Here is a 13,346-nt window from a genome sequence, read left to right as displayed (position 1 = left end):
TTTAAGGAATTCAGAATAAAGTCAGCGCTATCAGAATAGCACCAATGTTATCTTGTATGATTTACACCACAAAGCTCTGCACCTCACTATGATAAGTGATTATGACTTTGGAACTGTCGGGATGATAAAAAGGAACCTCTCCCCAGAGAGCAGAACCAAAGGCTACCAGATGGACTGATGAAGATGAGATAGGAAACCAGCAGGACCAACTGTTAAAAAGCTGTGAAACCCAAAGCAAGGGCTCTGACAAAAACTGGAAAACAGGACTCATTAAAGAAAATGGTTAAGACCAAAAAGAACCCAGATAGGGACCCAAAGGGCCTCTGCTCACCCTTTTTGCTCATTACACCCTGCTTATGTTGTAGGAACATACTAAGGTAGTCCCGACCAGTGCTATGACAATAGTTAACAATCACCATGACAACCCCTGGAAGTTACCTGATATGGCATGAAAAGAGGAGGAACTTCCCTCCCTCACCCCATACCTGTAAATCTCCACCCTTTTCCCAGTAAACCATGAATATTCCATCCCTTATTTAGCAGACAGTATAATCAAGAGATAGCTATAAATAAAGTTTGCCAGCAGTATATAAGAATTGCTCTGTCTATGGGTTAGCCTGCTTGCTATTTGTTTAATAAATGTTGTTTTCTCATTTCTAACTTAAGGCTTGTGCTTGAATTCTTTCCTGCACAAGAAAAGAACTCTCTTGGCCTTCACGCTGGATGTCCCTATGTCAAAGACATGTACCCTGTAGAAGGATGAAATCTTCCCAATTCTTGTCTAGTTAAGTTTTGGTCAGTATCACAAACCAGTGACTGCTGACTTTTGAATGTTCTCTTTTAATGGTCCTTTTTACTATATATACATGCACACTGTTTCTACTTAGCCATTGTATCTGAAGAATTGCAGGGATAATAGGGTGCCTGTTAGTTTTTGTATCACTTAAAGAGCCAAACTCTAGATATGGGCAAGACTGAGCAGTAAATGGAGATACTAGGCTTGATTTAGATCTAGTAGTTGACAGATCAGTCTTTCAGCAAATTGGCATATGGCAGTTTCTTAGACTATTTCTTAGAAGGCAATTACTGCACACCTTGTGTCCTGTCTTTTCCTATGTTTGTATTCTTTATTGGTCTCAGAGCTTGATGTTTCATGAAGATAAATAGTATACTTGTGAAATGATTTTCTAACTCTGAATACTTTCTATCCACCTAATACATCCCTGAACTATTCAGTACCTTAAGAAATGCTCCTGGGAGGTTCATCACCAACTATAATCCCACTCCACATAGAGTTTTTCTGAATAATCAGACAATCACAAAGGAAACAGTGGAAAGGTTTGGATACCTGAGGAATGGATGTGGCAACTTTTTCATAATAGCCAATTTACATATTGGTATGTGAAAGAGAAAAAAAACTTCTATTCATATCATAAACTGATGTAATTTTCTTTTCATTTCTCCTATGCAAACATAATCTGATAATATTACATATGCAATAAAAATACTGATAACACTGCATATGTAATAGGCCCAAAGAATATCATACCTACAACAAAATCAATACTATATAGACAGTACAGTTGTCTTTTGCTATCTGCAGGTGATTGTTTACAGAATCCTTGCAGACATCAAAATCCATGGATTTCCAAGTCCCCTATATGCAATAGCTTAGCATTCGTAGATAAACTATATGCATTTTTCCATATATTTTATATTGTCCCTCAATTAACTATAATATATGACATAATATAAATGCTATGTAACATAAATTCTATGTAAATAGTTGTTATGCTGTGTTTTTTTATTTGTATTTTTCTGTTGTTGTTGTATTTTAAAAATATTTTTCCAAACATTTTCCACATGATTTTTTTTTTTTTTTTTCTTTTTTTTTGAGACAGAGCCTCAAGCTATCCCCCTGGGTAGAGTGCTGTGGCATTATAGCTCACAGCAACCTCCAACTCCTGGGCTCAAGTGAGTCTCCTTCCTCTGCCTCCCAAGTAGCTGGGACCACAGGCACCTGCCACAACGCCTGGCTATTTTTTTTGGTTGCAGCCATCATTCTTGTTTGGTGGGCCTGGGCTGGATTCGAACCTGCCACCTTAGGTGTATGTGGCTGGTGCCTTAGCCACTTGAGCCACATATGAGTGGTGTAATTCTTGAATATGAAACTCATGGATACAAATCACTGACTATATTCACTTACCACAAGCAATTAAAGCATAAATCAAAACATCATAATTTAATTTTCTTTTTTAAAATACATAAGAAGTTAATTTATACATATACTTTCTTTTGATTTGTGAGCAGAAGAAAATAGAAATTGAAAAAAAAATTGAGTGCAGTGAGAGTGTTAGGATGACAAATCTGGGATTTAGTTAAAGCAGTCCTAAGGGAGATTTATAGAAACAGATTCACTTATTGAGAAAGAAAAAAAAAAAATTGAAAGTAAGTAACTTTTAATCCAAGAAGCAGAGCAAATGATAAATACAAGGAAAGAATGTATTAAAAAGATAAGAGAATAGTCAAATAGAGAAAAGAGAGATGACCAAATAGAAAACTATTTCTTTGCAACATAAAATACAAGCAAACTTTTAAAAAGTTCTTCTTATATAATTATGAACTATTAGATAATTAATATGTAAGCAACTTCAAAATTAAATACTTGGCCAAAATTACAAATCCAAAGAAGATTTTTAAATATGAAATGACAAGAGATCTTATTTTAAAGAAATATAAAGTACTCTTATAAATTGACTCATAATTGTAAAGAAACCTGTATAACCACAAAATAAAAGAACAAGATGATATTTAAATATCTACTTCTCAAAATGCAACAGGCTAAATGTTTTAAAAGCAATTTCTATTACATCTCTGAGGAACAGAAAATCTCACCTTTCCCAGAGAAAAAGACTTTTTTCCAGGAAATAGAAAAACCTGGGAAGTTACTCATTTTGTGTGTTAGCATAATCCTGATAATGAAAACAAAACGGAGCAGAGGCCCAAGGAAAGCATTCGCTATTCTCATTTTCTGAACCTAGATGTAAAAAAACCTTAATAAAATTATAGCAAATTAAGTATATCAATGTCCAAAAAGTAAACTACACAGTTTACTACTACAGTAAACAAGCACAGTTTACTGTACACTGTCAGAAGTCAACCTGAGAAAATCAATTGATAAATGTGTAATTCATGAAAGCAATATATTCAGGTAGCAACAAAACATGCTTCTGTTAACATATAAAAATAATAAGACTCAATACGAATTAAAAATCTTCTGAGCAGATAAGAAAAAATTTTAACTTAAGAATTATCATTTGAAGGTTATAGAAAAAATTAAATTTCGTGATGGAAAATCAGCAACATTTCTATGAAACTTAGGGAAAAAAACAGACTTGCCTGTTGTTACCACTGCTGCTCTGCTTTATGGAGATCCTCACAAACTTATGGGGGAAAAGAAAACAATTAGCCTCTATGGAGGTTTGGAAATACAGGATTTAAGGGTCAAAACATACATATATATGTATATATATTTTGCAGATAGGGTGATTTGACTATTTAAATACTAAAAACCAATTAAACCTGTAAAACTATTTCAACTTTGTTATGTTTGACAAATTTTGTAAGAAAAGTAGATTTACATATATGAAAATATCAACCATTGTACTTACTAAGGCTGCCCATGTGCACACTCTTTAATTCAGCATTTCTAGCCCCAGTTAACTACCTAATGGAAATACATATACATGTTCATCTGAAGATATGCTCAGAAATATTCATAACAGCATTCTTCATAATTACCCTGGATTGAAAACAATTCAAATGTGAATCAGTATAACAGGATATTATATAGTAAAAAGAACAAGTGAGCTACCTCTACCACTGAGAGTCAGATACTGGCTGCACTGGAAAGTTAGCGGCTAGCACGGGGGCACGGAGACTTAGGGGATCTCAGCATAACCACGTCTGTTTCACATACTGTATTACAATAAGGTGATCAGACATCCTGCTTTTGGTGGGACAGTCCTAATTTCTAACAATTTGTCCTGTCCCGCGGTGTTTTAAAAAAGTCTCAAATTTGGAAAGAATGCAGGACAAGTTAAGGAATGGTGGGACAACAGGAAGGGAATATACGGTTTTGGGCTGCTGAAAAGGTTAATGTAACTCCATTTGGGAATGAAGAGGTTAATGTAACTTCATTTGGAAATGAAAAGGCTAATGTAAACTCCCTACTCCCCTCCTGGGCAAAGTCACCCAGGTGGACCCCTGGCTACTCTTTTGAGCCACAGGCGCAGCCCTATACATAACTTTTTTTTTTGTATTATATTTGTAAATTGTACTTATGTTTAAATTAAAAAATATATATATCACAATACTATTTTTGTGTTTTATGAAAATTTTTTTGCTCCATATAGACCAAATTTTTTAATTTTTAATTAAGAACCCCACCCCACCCCCACCCCATCAATGGTGTCCAGCTTTACCAATGTTAAAATCTGGTCACCTTATATTAGAATCACAGGAGTGTGTTCTCTTTGTGAAATTTATCTGGTGGTACTTTCATGATCGGTGCATTTCACTTGCTTTCCCACAAATGCTACATTTCAACACAAAGTTTACTTAAAAAATACTCTGTTGGATTTACCCATTGTTCATCTCTTTCTCTTCAACTCCACACCTAAAATGTCAGCAAATCTTGTTGACTCTACCTTCAAATTATGTTTAGAATCTGACCAATTCCCACCATCTCCACAGCTACTGCCTTAATCCAAGTTACCATCATTTGCCATTTCTTACGTGGATTATTATAATGACTTTCTAACTGCAGATGTACTTCTCTACTGGGCTCCTTTCAGCTCTTTCAGCACAGCTATCTAAATAACCATGCTGATAACCAAGTCGGATCTTGTTACTATTGCTTAAAACCATCTGTGATAGTTAATTTTATGTGTCAATGTGGTTGGGCCGTGGTGCCTATAGATATTTGGTCAAACTTGAATCTGGACGTTTCTGCGAGGGTGTTTTTTGGATAAGATTAGCATTTAAATTGGTAGACTTTGAGTAAAGCAGATTGTTCTTCATAATGTGGGTGGACCTCATCCAATCTGTTGAAGGCCTTAATAGAATAAAGACTGACACCCCCCAAGCAAGAAGGAATTCTGCCAGGGTTGCCTCTGGACTGCTGCAGCTCCCTGAATCTCCAGCCTGCCTGTGTATTCCAGCAGATTTGGGACTTGCCAAACCTCTAGAATTCAGTGAGCCAATTTCTAAAAATAAATCCTTTCTCTGTACAGGTATACCTTGTTTTATTGCGCTTCACTTCATTGTACTTTGCAGATATTGTGCTTTTTACAAATTGAGGGGAGGTTTGTGGCAGCCCTATATTGAGCATGTCCATCGGTGCCCTTTATCAACAGCATGTGCTCACTTCCTGTCTCTGTTGGCAGCATTTTTTAGCTATAAAGTATTTTTTATTTAATTAAGGTATGCACATTTCTTAGACATAATGCTACTGCACACATACACGGCTCCAGTACAGTGTAACATAAATTTTATATGCACAGAGAAAGCAAGAAATTTCCCTGACTTGCTTTAGTGCCATATTTGCTTTATTGGAACCCAACCTGCAATATCTCTGAGTTTAGCCTCTATGAACATTCTGTTGGTCTGGTTTCTCTGGAGAACTCTGACTAATACACACCATATTCTTTGCAATTTAGAGGCTTTCTAATAACCCCCAACTCCTAATGTGCTCTCCTGCCGATGACATCTCTGACTCCATCTCCACCCACTTCTCTCTACCACCCTTACTACCTTGCTGTTTGCTCCTTGAACACACCATGCAATCCTCTGAGTCAGGGTATTGGCACTGACTTTTATCTCTGGTTGGAGCACTTTCTCTAGATATCTGCATGACTTATTTTTTTTTTTAAGTAACTCAAGGTAGAGCCCTCCCTAGACAACCCATTTCAATTTGCGATGACTCTTACCACTTGGTATCCACATTCACTACTTATTACTACTTTTCCATGTTCTTTATTTATCCATTGGTATGTTGTTTATTGTCTGTCTTCCCGACTAGAAAGCGATATTTGTGGATGCAGGATTATATTTTATTATTTTTTTCAGCTTCAGTCCTAAAATAATGTCTGTTACATCCTACTCACTCAATAAACATTTGAAGAACAAATGAATGAGTAAATGGATACAAATGGCAAAAAGTGTTTTCATGTTAAAGGGCATACTACGGTATGCTAAACTGGACTTCAATATGTGATATGTTTTCAATTTCGGTTTAGAATGAGTAGAGTGTCTTTGTATTAATATTTTTCTGCCCACTATTGTACTCCTCCTCTTTCTCCTACCCTCACCCTCGGTAATTCAAGGCAACTGCATTTAATTTAATTGTCTTTCTCAGTAATTTATTTATTTTTCCCAAAGTCTTCAAATATGTTCAATTGTAAATGTTTTGACTCACATTTTTCTTAAACATCTCTTCTAATTCTTCTCTTATTCTCTATCCATTGCAATTTTCAAACATTTACATTAACATTCTGGGGTTCCCAGGGAACAGGGAGCTATCCTATTTCCATAGCTCACTGGAATTTTTAGTGATTTCTAACCTAAGGAGGAGATTACTGGGTCACATGCTGAAAACTACTTGTGATTTCAAAAGGTCTTTAAGCAAATTCAACAGCAAGTTTTCTGATGGCTATTTTCTTCACTTGATCTTAGCCAAAAAGCTGAGAAGCATTTGGATATTTTCTTAATCAAAGAAAATTTACCAGTAAGATAAAAATAAGCATGCCAAAAGTAAAAGTGGACATTACAATAGTTTAAAATATGTGCCTAAGAAAAATTTGGGAAAGATTTTAAGGTAATTTGAACTAGAAAATCTTTCCAGATTCATTGTTTTGCTATAGAAGGCCTCATTTTTAATTTGTAGATAAAATGAAAAACTTGGTAAACTGCTTAGCTGGCCTTCACCATTTTAACAAGCATGTGTTACCTGGATTAAAAATGAACAGGCTTGGCAATGGATAGGTATTTCCCCTAATGATGAATCTATAAACACCATTATTTAGCTTCCTGGGGCACTCCTGGGAGGTAAACATATATGATGCTGCATAATATCTGCCAGCAATTTTTAATATAGAGTAACCAAGAATATCCCCTTACTGGTAGCAAGGGCTACATAAATTTGATACTTTACTTCTAGCTAAAACAGAGGGGCTGACAAAGAAACTTGAATTATATTGTTTTAACAAAAAAAAAAACTCTACAAATATTAAACAACCTATGGTATGTAATTAATGCTTTCCACACACACCTTAGAAAATATTACAGTGTAGGAATAACCTGAAGAAGTCAGTGAGCGCCAAATTCTGATGATGGTGGACAGTGTTTTATGATGACTATTCTAAACTTGTCTAAGAGGAGAACAAGTGGTTATGTTTTTGGCTGTGCTACATGTTACATGCTAAACCATAAAATATATTTTACTGAGGAAATGAATTTTGGCAATTGTGTCTTACTCATATGGGAGAAAAAGGGATTTAAAATAATAATTAACTAATTCAATATCTATAAATGATGCAGAAGGGCATTATTTCTCTAAACTAAACTCTGCTAATTTCTAAGAACTCAATATTTCTTATAATTATCTTAGTTATTTGTCTACTGTGTATTAATAATTTTTCTAGATGCTTTATATAGATTCCAAATCATTTTCCTCTTGGGATTAACTACCATTTTTTAATTTAATTGGATCTTTCACGAATAAGATTAGCAGGATGTCAGAAAGAGAGTGAAAATATTCTAATGTCTTTCTTATCACTCTTGGGAAAGTTCAGATGTGAGACAGCCCTATTATTATTTTTTTTTTTTCAGGGAAAATCAAATAAAGGGTCCTGAATATTACTGTGACTATTTTTTTATGTAATCACTTATGAAGAATACTCAGGTAGAATATCTTTTACTCTCTTTCGTCATTCTTTATTTTTAAATTTCCTTATTTTGTTTATGAACAATGTAGGATTCTGTCACTAGACATCTTCTCCAATGAAATAGATGTTAGTACAGAAAAGGGAGACATGGTGCTGGTGGGCAGAGAACCCTTTCGAAGACAGAATTGTTCTGAAGATTGTAATATGTATAAAGCTCAACTTGGAGGCACTGGTTTTTACCCAGAGTAGGCAAACACACACAGGAGAGTTTGATGCTGCACGCAGCAAGACAATAAGCTGACACAACTACTTTGGTGCTATGGGGAAAGAATACAGATCCAACCAGATCTGAGTGTCCTAATAGAATTTATTCAATATGCCTATCACGTAAAAATCATGCAGTTCACATAGACTTTATGGGACTTCAAAACTGTCAGAATTTATTTGGAGAAAATTTGGATTAGCCAACAATGGGTTTAGAATAATTACAGCCAAGTGCTGATTGTACCTAATAGTAAAGGTTTTAAAAAATATTTTTCAAAGGCATGCTATATAAACTAAGCTCTCTATAGTCATTAAGTATTTCTCTTCTGGGGTGAATAAATTTTCTTAGTTTTACAGAGGAAAATGTAATATATGAGAAACAGATGGGAAATGGTGTTCATTCTTGTAACTATTTAACTTTCATCATTATTCAAAGTCTACTCCATTTGCAATCTATGTTCCTCAGTTTTTAAAAGTTATAGTCTTTCCATGCATCTTAACTTAGATGATTTACTTGCAAAAAGCTACATAGTCATGAGTATCTATGTGCTTTCCACAGGAACTTAGTCGATTGTCAAAATGTAACACAGTATGTTAGAGTAATGTCTTCATAAAGCTTCTCTTTTATGTATTAGTTTTAATATGTTAATTTCCAAATTGCTTAGTTTAATATTTGACTTACATACCTAGTCCAGTATTTAAACTGATACTATTTTTATGGGTATTTTGAAAGTAGATTCTAGCATAGACGCAGGTTTATAAATTCTTTCTAAGATAGTGAAAATAATGAAAAGAACAAAAAATGAAGATACAAAAACTTCACCCATATTAAAAGTAGACAACATGTAGAGCATCATCTTGTAAACTCTGGGGAATTACCTTCATTTATAGATAAATTAAACTCTAATAAGTAAATTATTATTATTATTTTGCAGTTTTTGGCTGGGACTGGGTTTGAACCCACCACCTCCGGCATATGGGGCCTATGCCCTACTCCTTTGAACCACAGGTGCCACCCTGAAAATTGTTTTTATTATGATTGAGCTAACAAACAACTTTCCTCCTCAAGGCAGGGTGCTCTACAATATGAAGTAAGTGCATGCATATCTAATGTGCCTGTTCATACCCTTATTTCATGAGCAACAAATGTTAGGATCCTGTCAGAACAAGAGGATATGGAAATCGCTTCATATGTAAGCCATCTCCAAACTGCAAATCAATCAGGCATTGGCATCAAGGATAAAAAAGAGATTGTACAATTGTGCCTAGTCACATTTGTCTGCCTCTATCTTAACTGAAGAGTGAATATTAGAGAAAATGAGAAGAGAGTAAAAAACTGAACTATGACCCAACTTTATAGTTGCAGGGCAACTATTGAGCATAAATATATAAATCCAAAAATCTATATTCTATTCCACAAAATAGGAACACAAGGTAAGTACTTCACCTTAATTCAATTCTCAGTTAAGCAGTTAGCTAACTTTAAACAAGGGACAAAACAAACAAACAAACAAAAAAAAAAACAAAAAAAACTCAAATCAGTAGTGAATTAGTGGGATAGGATCAGACACAGTAGGACAGCGGTTCTCAACCTTTTTGGCACAATGAACCAGTTTCATTGAAGACAAGTTTTCTATGTATTGGGGGTGAGACGGATGGTTTTAATATGATTCAAGCAATTGATTTATTATGGTCTCTGTGCAGTCAATCCTCTCTGCTAATGATAATCCATATTTGTATCCACCATCACCACCACAGCTCCGTCTCAGATTATTAGGTGTTAGATTCTCATAAAGGGCGTGCAGCCCAGATCCCTCACAGGTGCAGTTCACATTAGGGTTTGTTTGTTTTCTTACGAGAACCTAATACCACTGCTGATCTGATGGGAGGCAGAGTCATGTGGTGGTGAGAGGGATGGGGAGCAGCTAGCTGTAAACACAGACGAAGGTTCCCTTGGATGCACCTCTCACCTCCTGCTGTGCAGCCTGGTTCTTGATAAGCCAAGGACTAGGACTGGTCAGAGGCCTTGGGAGTTGGGGACAGCAGCAGTAGAGAGAAAACCCTAAGGAAAGAAATTTCAGTATATAGAAAACAAATAGAAACAAAATGTATTGTATACAATTGCCTATGGACAATAATATATCTTATCCCTCTAAGAAATTATCATTTAAACCCTTGACACCAGAAAAAAATACGATTATAAGAGACAAGCTAACTGTGGCAAATCTCAGCCTTCCGTAGGATAACAGAAAGCTTCCGGGAGGTAAAATTTTACACTACAGGATGTTAGGACTCAGATAAGTACCTAGAGGAGAAAAAAGTTCCAGACATATGGTGGGAGACATGGAAAACTAGTAAACAGTATAATTGAAGCTAATTGACAAAAGACAGTTTATAATAAAAACATTTAAAGAACAGCTTCAAATGTTTTATGAAAGTAGGAAAACATAAGCTCTGATTTTCAGTAAATGTGGGCTAGATGACATAGAAGCATCTTCCTATTAGAAAACAAAACACACTTAAAATTTTGGATCAAATATGAAAAAAAATCTCAAAAATTAATAAAAGGTCTGAAAGACAAATTAGCATTACAAAATAGAAGAAGTAAAAATACTGAAATGTAAACCATACTCCTAAGAAAAGGTTTTTTATTAAATCAAGTTGTGCAATTTTAGTTAGATTGTGATAAACTTAAAAAAGGATAATAGATTCAATATTATATTAATATTTTTCCATAATTGGTTTCAATGTCAAGATAAGAATAAATCAAATGTAAGCCACCAGCACTCTCACTTTATCTGAGGAACGAAGAAGAGATCGCATTTTCACTGAATAGAATAGCGAGGATTAAACAAAAGATATTTCTAGAGATACTACAATTTTAAATTTCTGTGTGCCCCCTAAACATAGTATCTATTTATTCAACATAAGAACATTGCAGTTTTACAAATGGATAGGCAATTTAAAACACAGTCAGAGTTTTAATACACCCCTAGTTATTAATAAAAATACAAATATGAAGCAAATTAATAGACTGCAAATAACTGAACAACATGATTATCAGAATTAACTAACATGCACACACATAAATACATAAGCACATCTACATACACAAGATTGGACAATTAAGTAGGTAAGTTCATCCTAAAGAAACTACTACATATCTCATTGATGAACATCCCTTGGAAGTTCTTCCTTTGGAAAGGTAGGTACTACACCAATGCCTAGTCCACCCTTCAGAGCAGTTTTGGAACTATAATTCTGGAGAGGCCCTCAGAGCTGTAGTATAAGGATTTAACAATTAGGTTTTCAAACTCGCCACTGTGTGTTTACATCGGCAACACCGTACAAACAACACGGTAAGGTTTACATCTCTACTTTGTAAAAGACATAATTTGTAAGATATATAGTATAGTGTGGAAGAGGAGAGTAAAAATATAGAGATTTTTATGAGATTAAATTTGTTATCAGCTTAAAATAGAATGTTATAACCATAACATAATTTATGTCAACCTCACATTAACTACAAAGAGAATATCTATAGAAAATATATAAAAGAAAAAAGAAAGAAATTAAACCTTGTAACTACCAAAAATAAAATAAAATAAAATAAAATACAAGGGAAAGACAAAACTTGTACAAGATAGTTAGAAATCAATTAACAAATGAAAATGGCAAATCTTTTATTATCCATAATGGCTTCAAATATAAATATCTAAAATGCCCATTCCAAAGACATAGAATGAATTTAAAAACAAGATCCAACTATATGCTGTCTACAAGAGGGTAATTTAGATTTAAAGACACACATAGGCTGAGAGTGAATGGATGGAAAAGACATTCTATGCAAATAATCAAAAGAAGGCATGGGTGACCATCCTTAGATTGGATAAAATAGATAACAAATCAAAATCTACTACAAGAGAATAGAAGAACATCACCTAATGTTAAAAGCATAAATTTGTCAGGAAGATATGATAATTATAAATACATATGTGACTAATATTAGAATATCTACATACATGAAGCAAACTCTGACAAACTGAAAGAAGAAATGTAGAGCCAGACAATAATTGTAAGAGATTTAAAACTAGAAATTTATACCAGAATGTAGAAATTAACAGCATAAGAAAAACTGGAAAATTTAAAAATATGTGGAAATTAAACAACTTACTTTCAAACAACCAATGGATGAATTAGAAAGTAGCTTGAGAAAAAAAAAATGAAAATACACATAGCACAAATTGTGGGATACAGAAAATCAGTAGTAAGAAAGTCCATAATAATCAACACCTATACTAAAAATAGAAGAAGAATCTCAAATAAACAGCTAAATTCAAGAGGTAGGAAAAAAAAAAAAAAAGAACATGCCACACACAGAGTTGGTGGAAGGGACTAACACAGATTAAATAAGAAATAAACAAAATAGAGGACAGAAAAATAGAAAAACAGTCCATGAAACTAACAGTTGATTTTTTGAAAAGATCAATATCATTCTAGAACCTTTATCTAGACTAAAAATGGGAGAAAATCAAATTAAATCAGAAAAAAGCAGTAGACATTACAACTGATGTCACAGTTATGGATAGTTATATGTCAATGTGTTCATTAACATAGAAAAGTGGATAAATTCCTATAATACTTACATGGGCTGAATCATTTAGAAATAGGAATAGAACTATGATAATGAGCAGGTTTTTTTTTTTTTCTAAACCTCTTCTTATCAAGAGTGGAAAAACAGGGGTTAGCGGGAACCCAGTCCTCCACTACCACCAATTATGCAGTCGAGTTTCCCACATTTGGGGAAATTGCTGGGGTCAGCACATCCTGAGTGCAACGGATAAGCCTCCTCCTGGGAAAGCCACCTTCATGATCATGGTATCTCCCCTGCCAGGTAAGTATGATAGTGAGCAGTTTTAATCAGAAGTCAGAAACTTGGCTCGGCACCTGTGGCTCAAGTGGCTAAGGCGCCAGCCACATACCTAAGGTGGCAGGTTTGAATCCAGCCCGGGCCACCAAATAACAATGATGGCTGCAACCAAAAAAAAATAGCCAGGCGTTGTGGTGGGCACCTGTGGTCCCAGCTACTTGGGAGGCTGAGGCAGGAGACTTGCTTGAGCCCAGGAGTTGGAGGTT

At 34.6% G+C, this 13,346-nt stretch overlaps 1 non-coding gene across 1 annotated transcript; it reads right to left on the bottom strand.

Annotated features, from left to right (window-relative positions):
* Positions 1-12,948: 12,948 nt before the first annotated feature.
* LOC111725773 lies at positions 12,949-13,112 on the bottom strand. The gene has a single exon (XR_002773754.1). It is a non-coding gene; the product is annotated as a U1 spliceosomal RNA (small nuclear RNA).
* Between the last annotated feature and the right edge of the window lie 234 nt (positions 13,113-13,346).

Source organism: Otolemur garnettii, unplaced genomic scaffold (assembly GCF_000181295.1).
Source record: "Otolemur garnettii isolate 467f Iridium unplaced genomic scaffold, OtoGar3 scaffold00002, whole genome shotgun sequence".
NCBI lineage: Eukaryota > Metazoa > Chordata > Mammalia > Primates > Galagidae > Otolemur > Otolemur garnettii.
The sequence above is the reverse complement of the archived record's forward strand: the minus strand, read 5'-3'. Positions and strand labels throughout refer to the sequence as shown.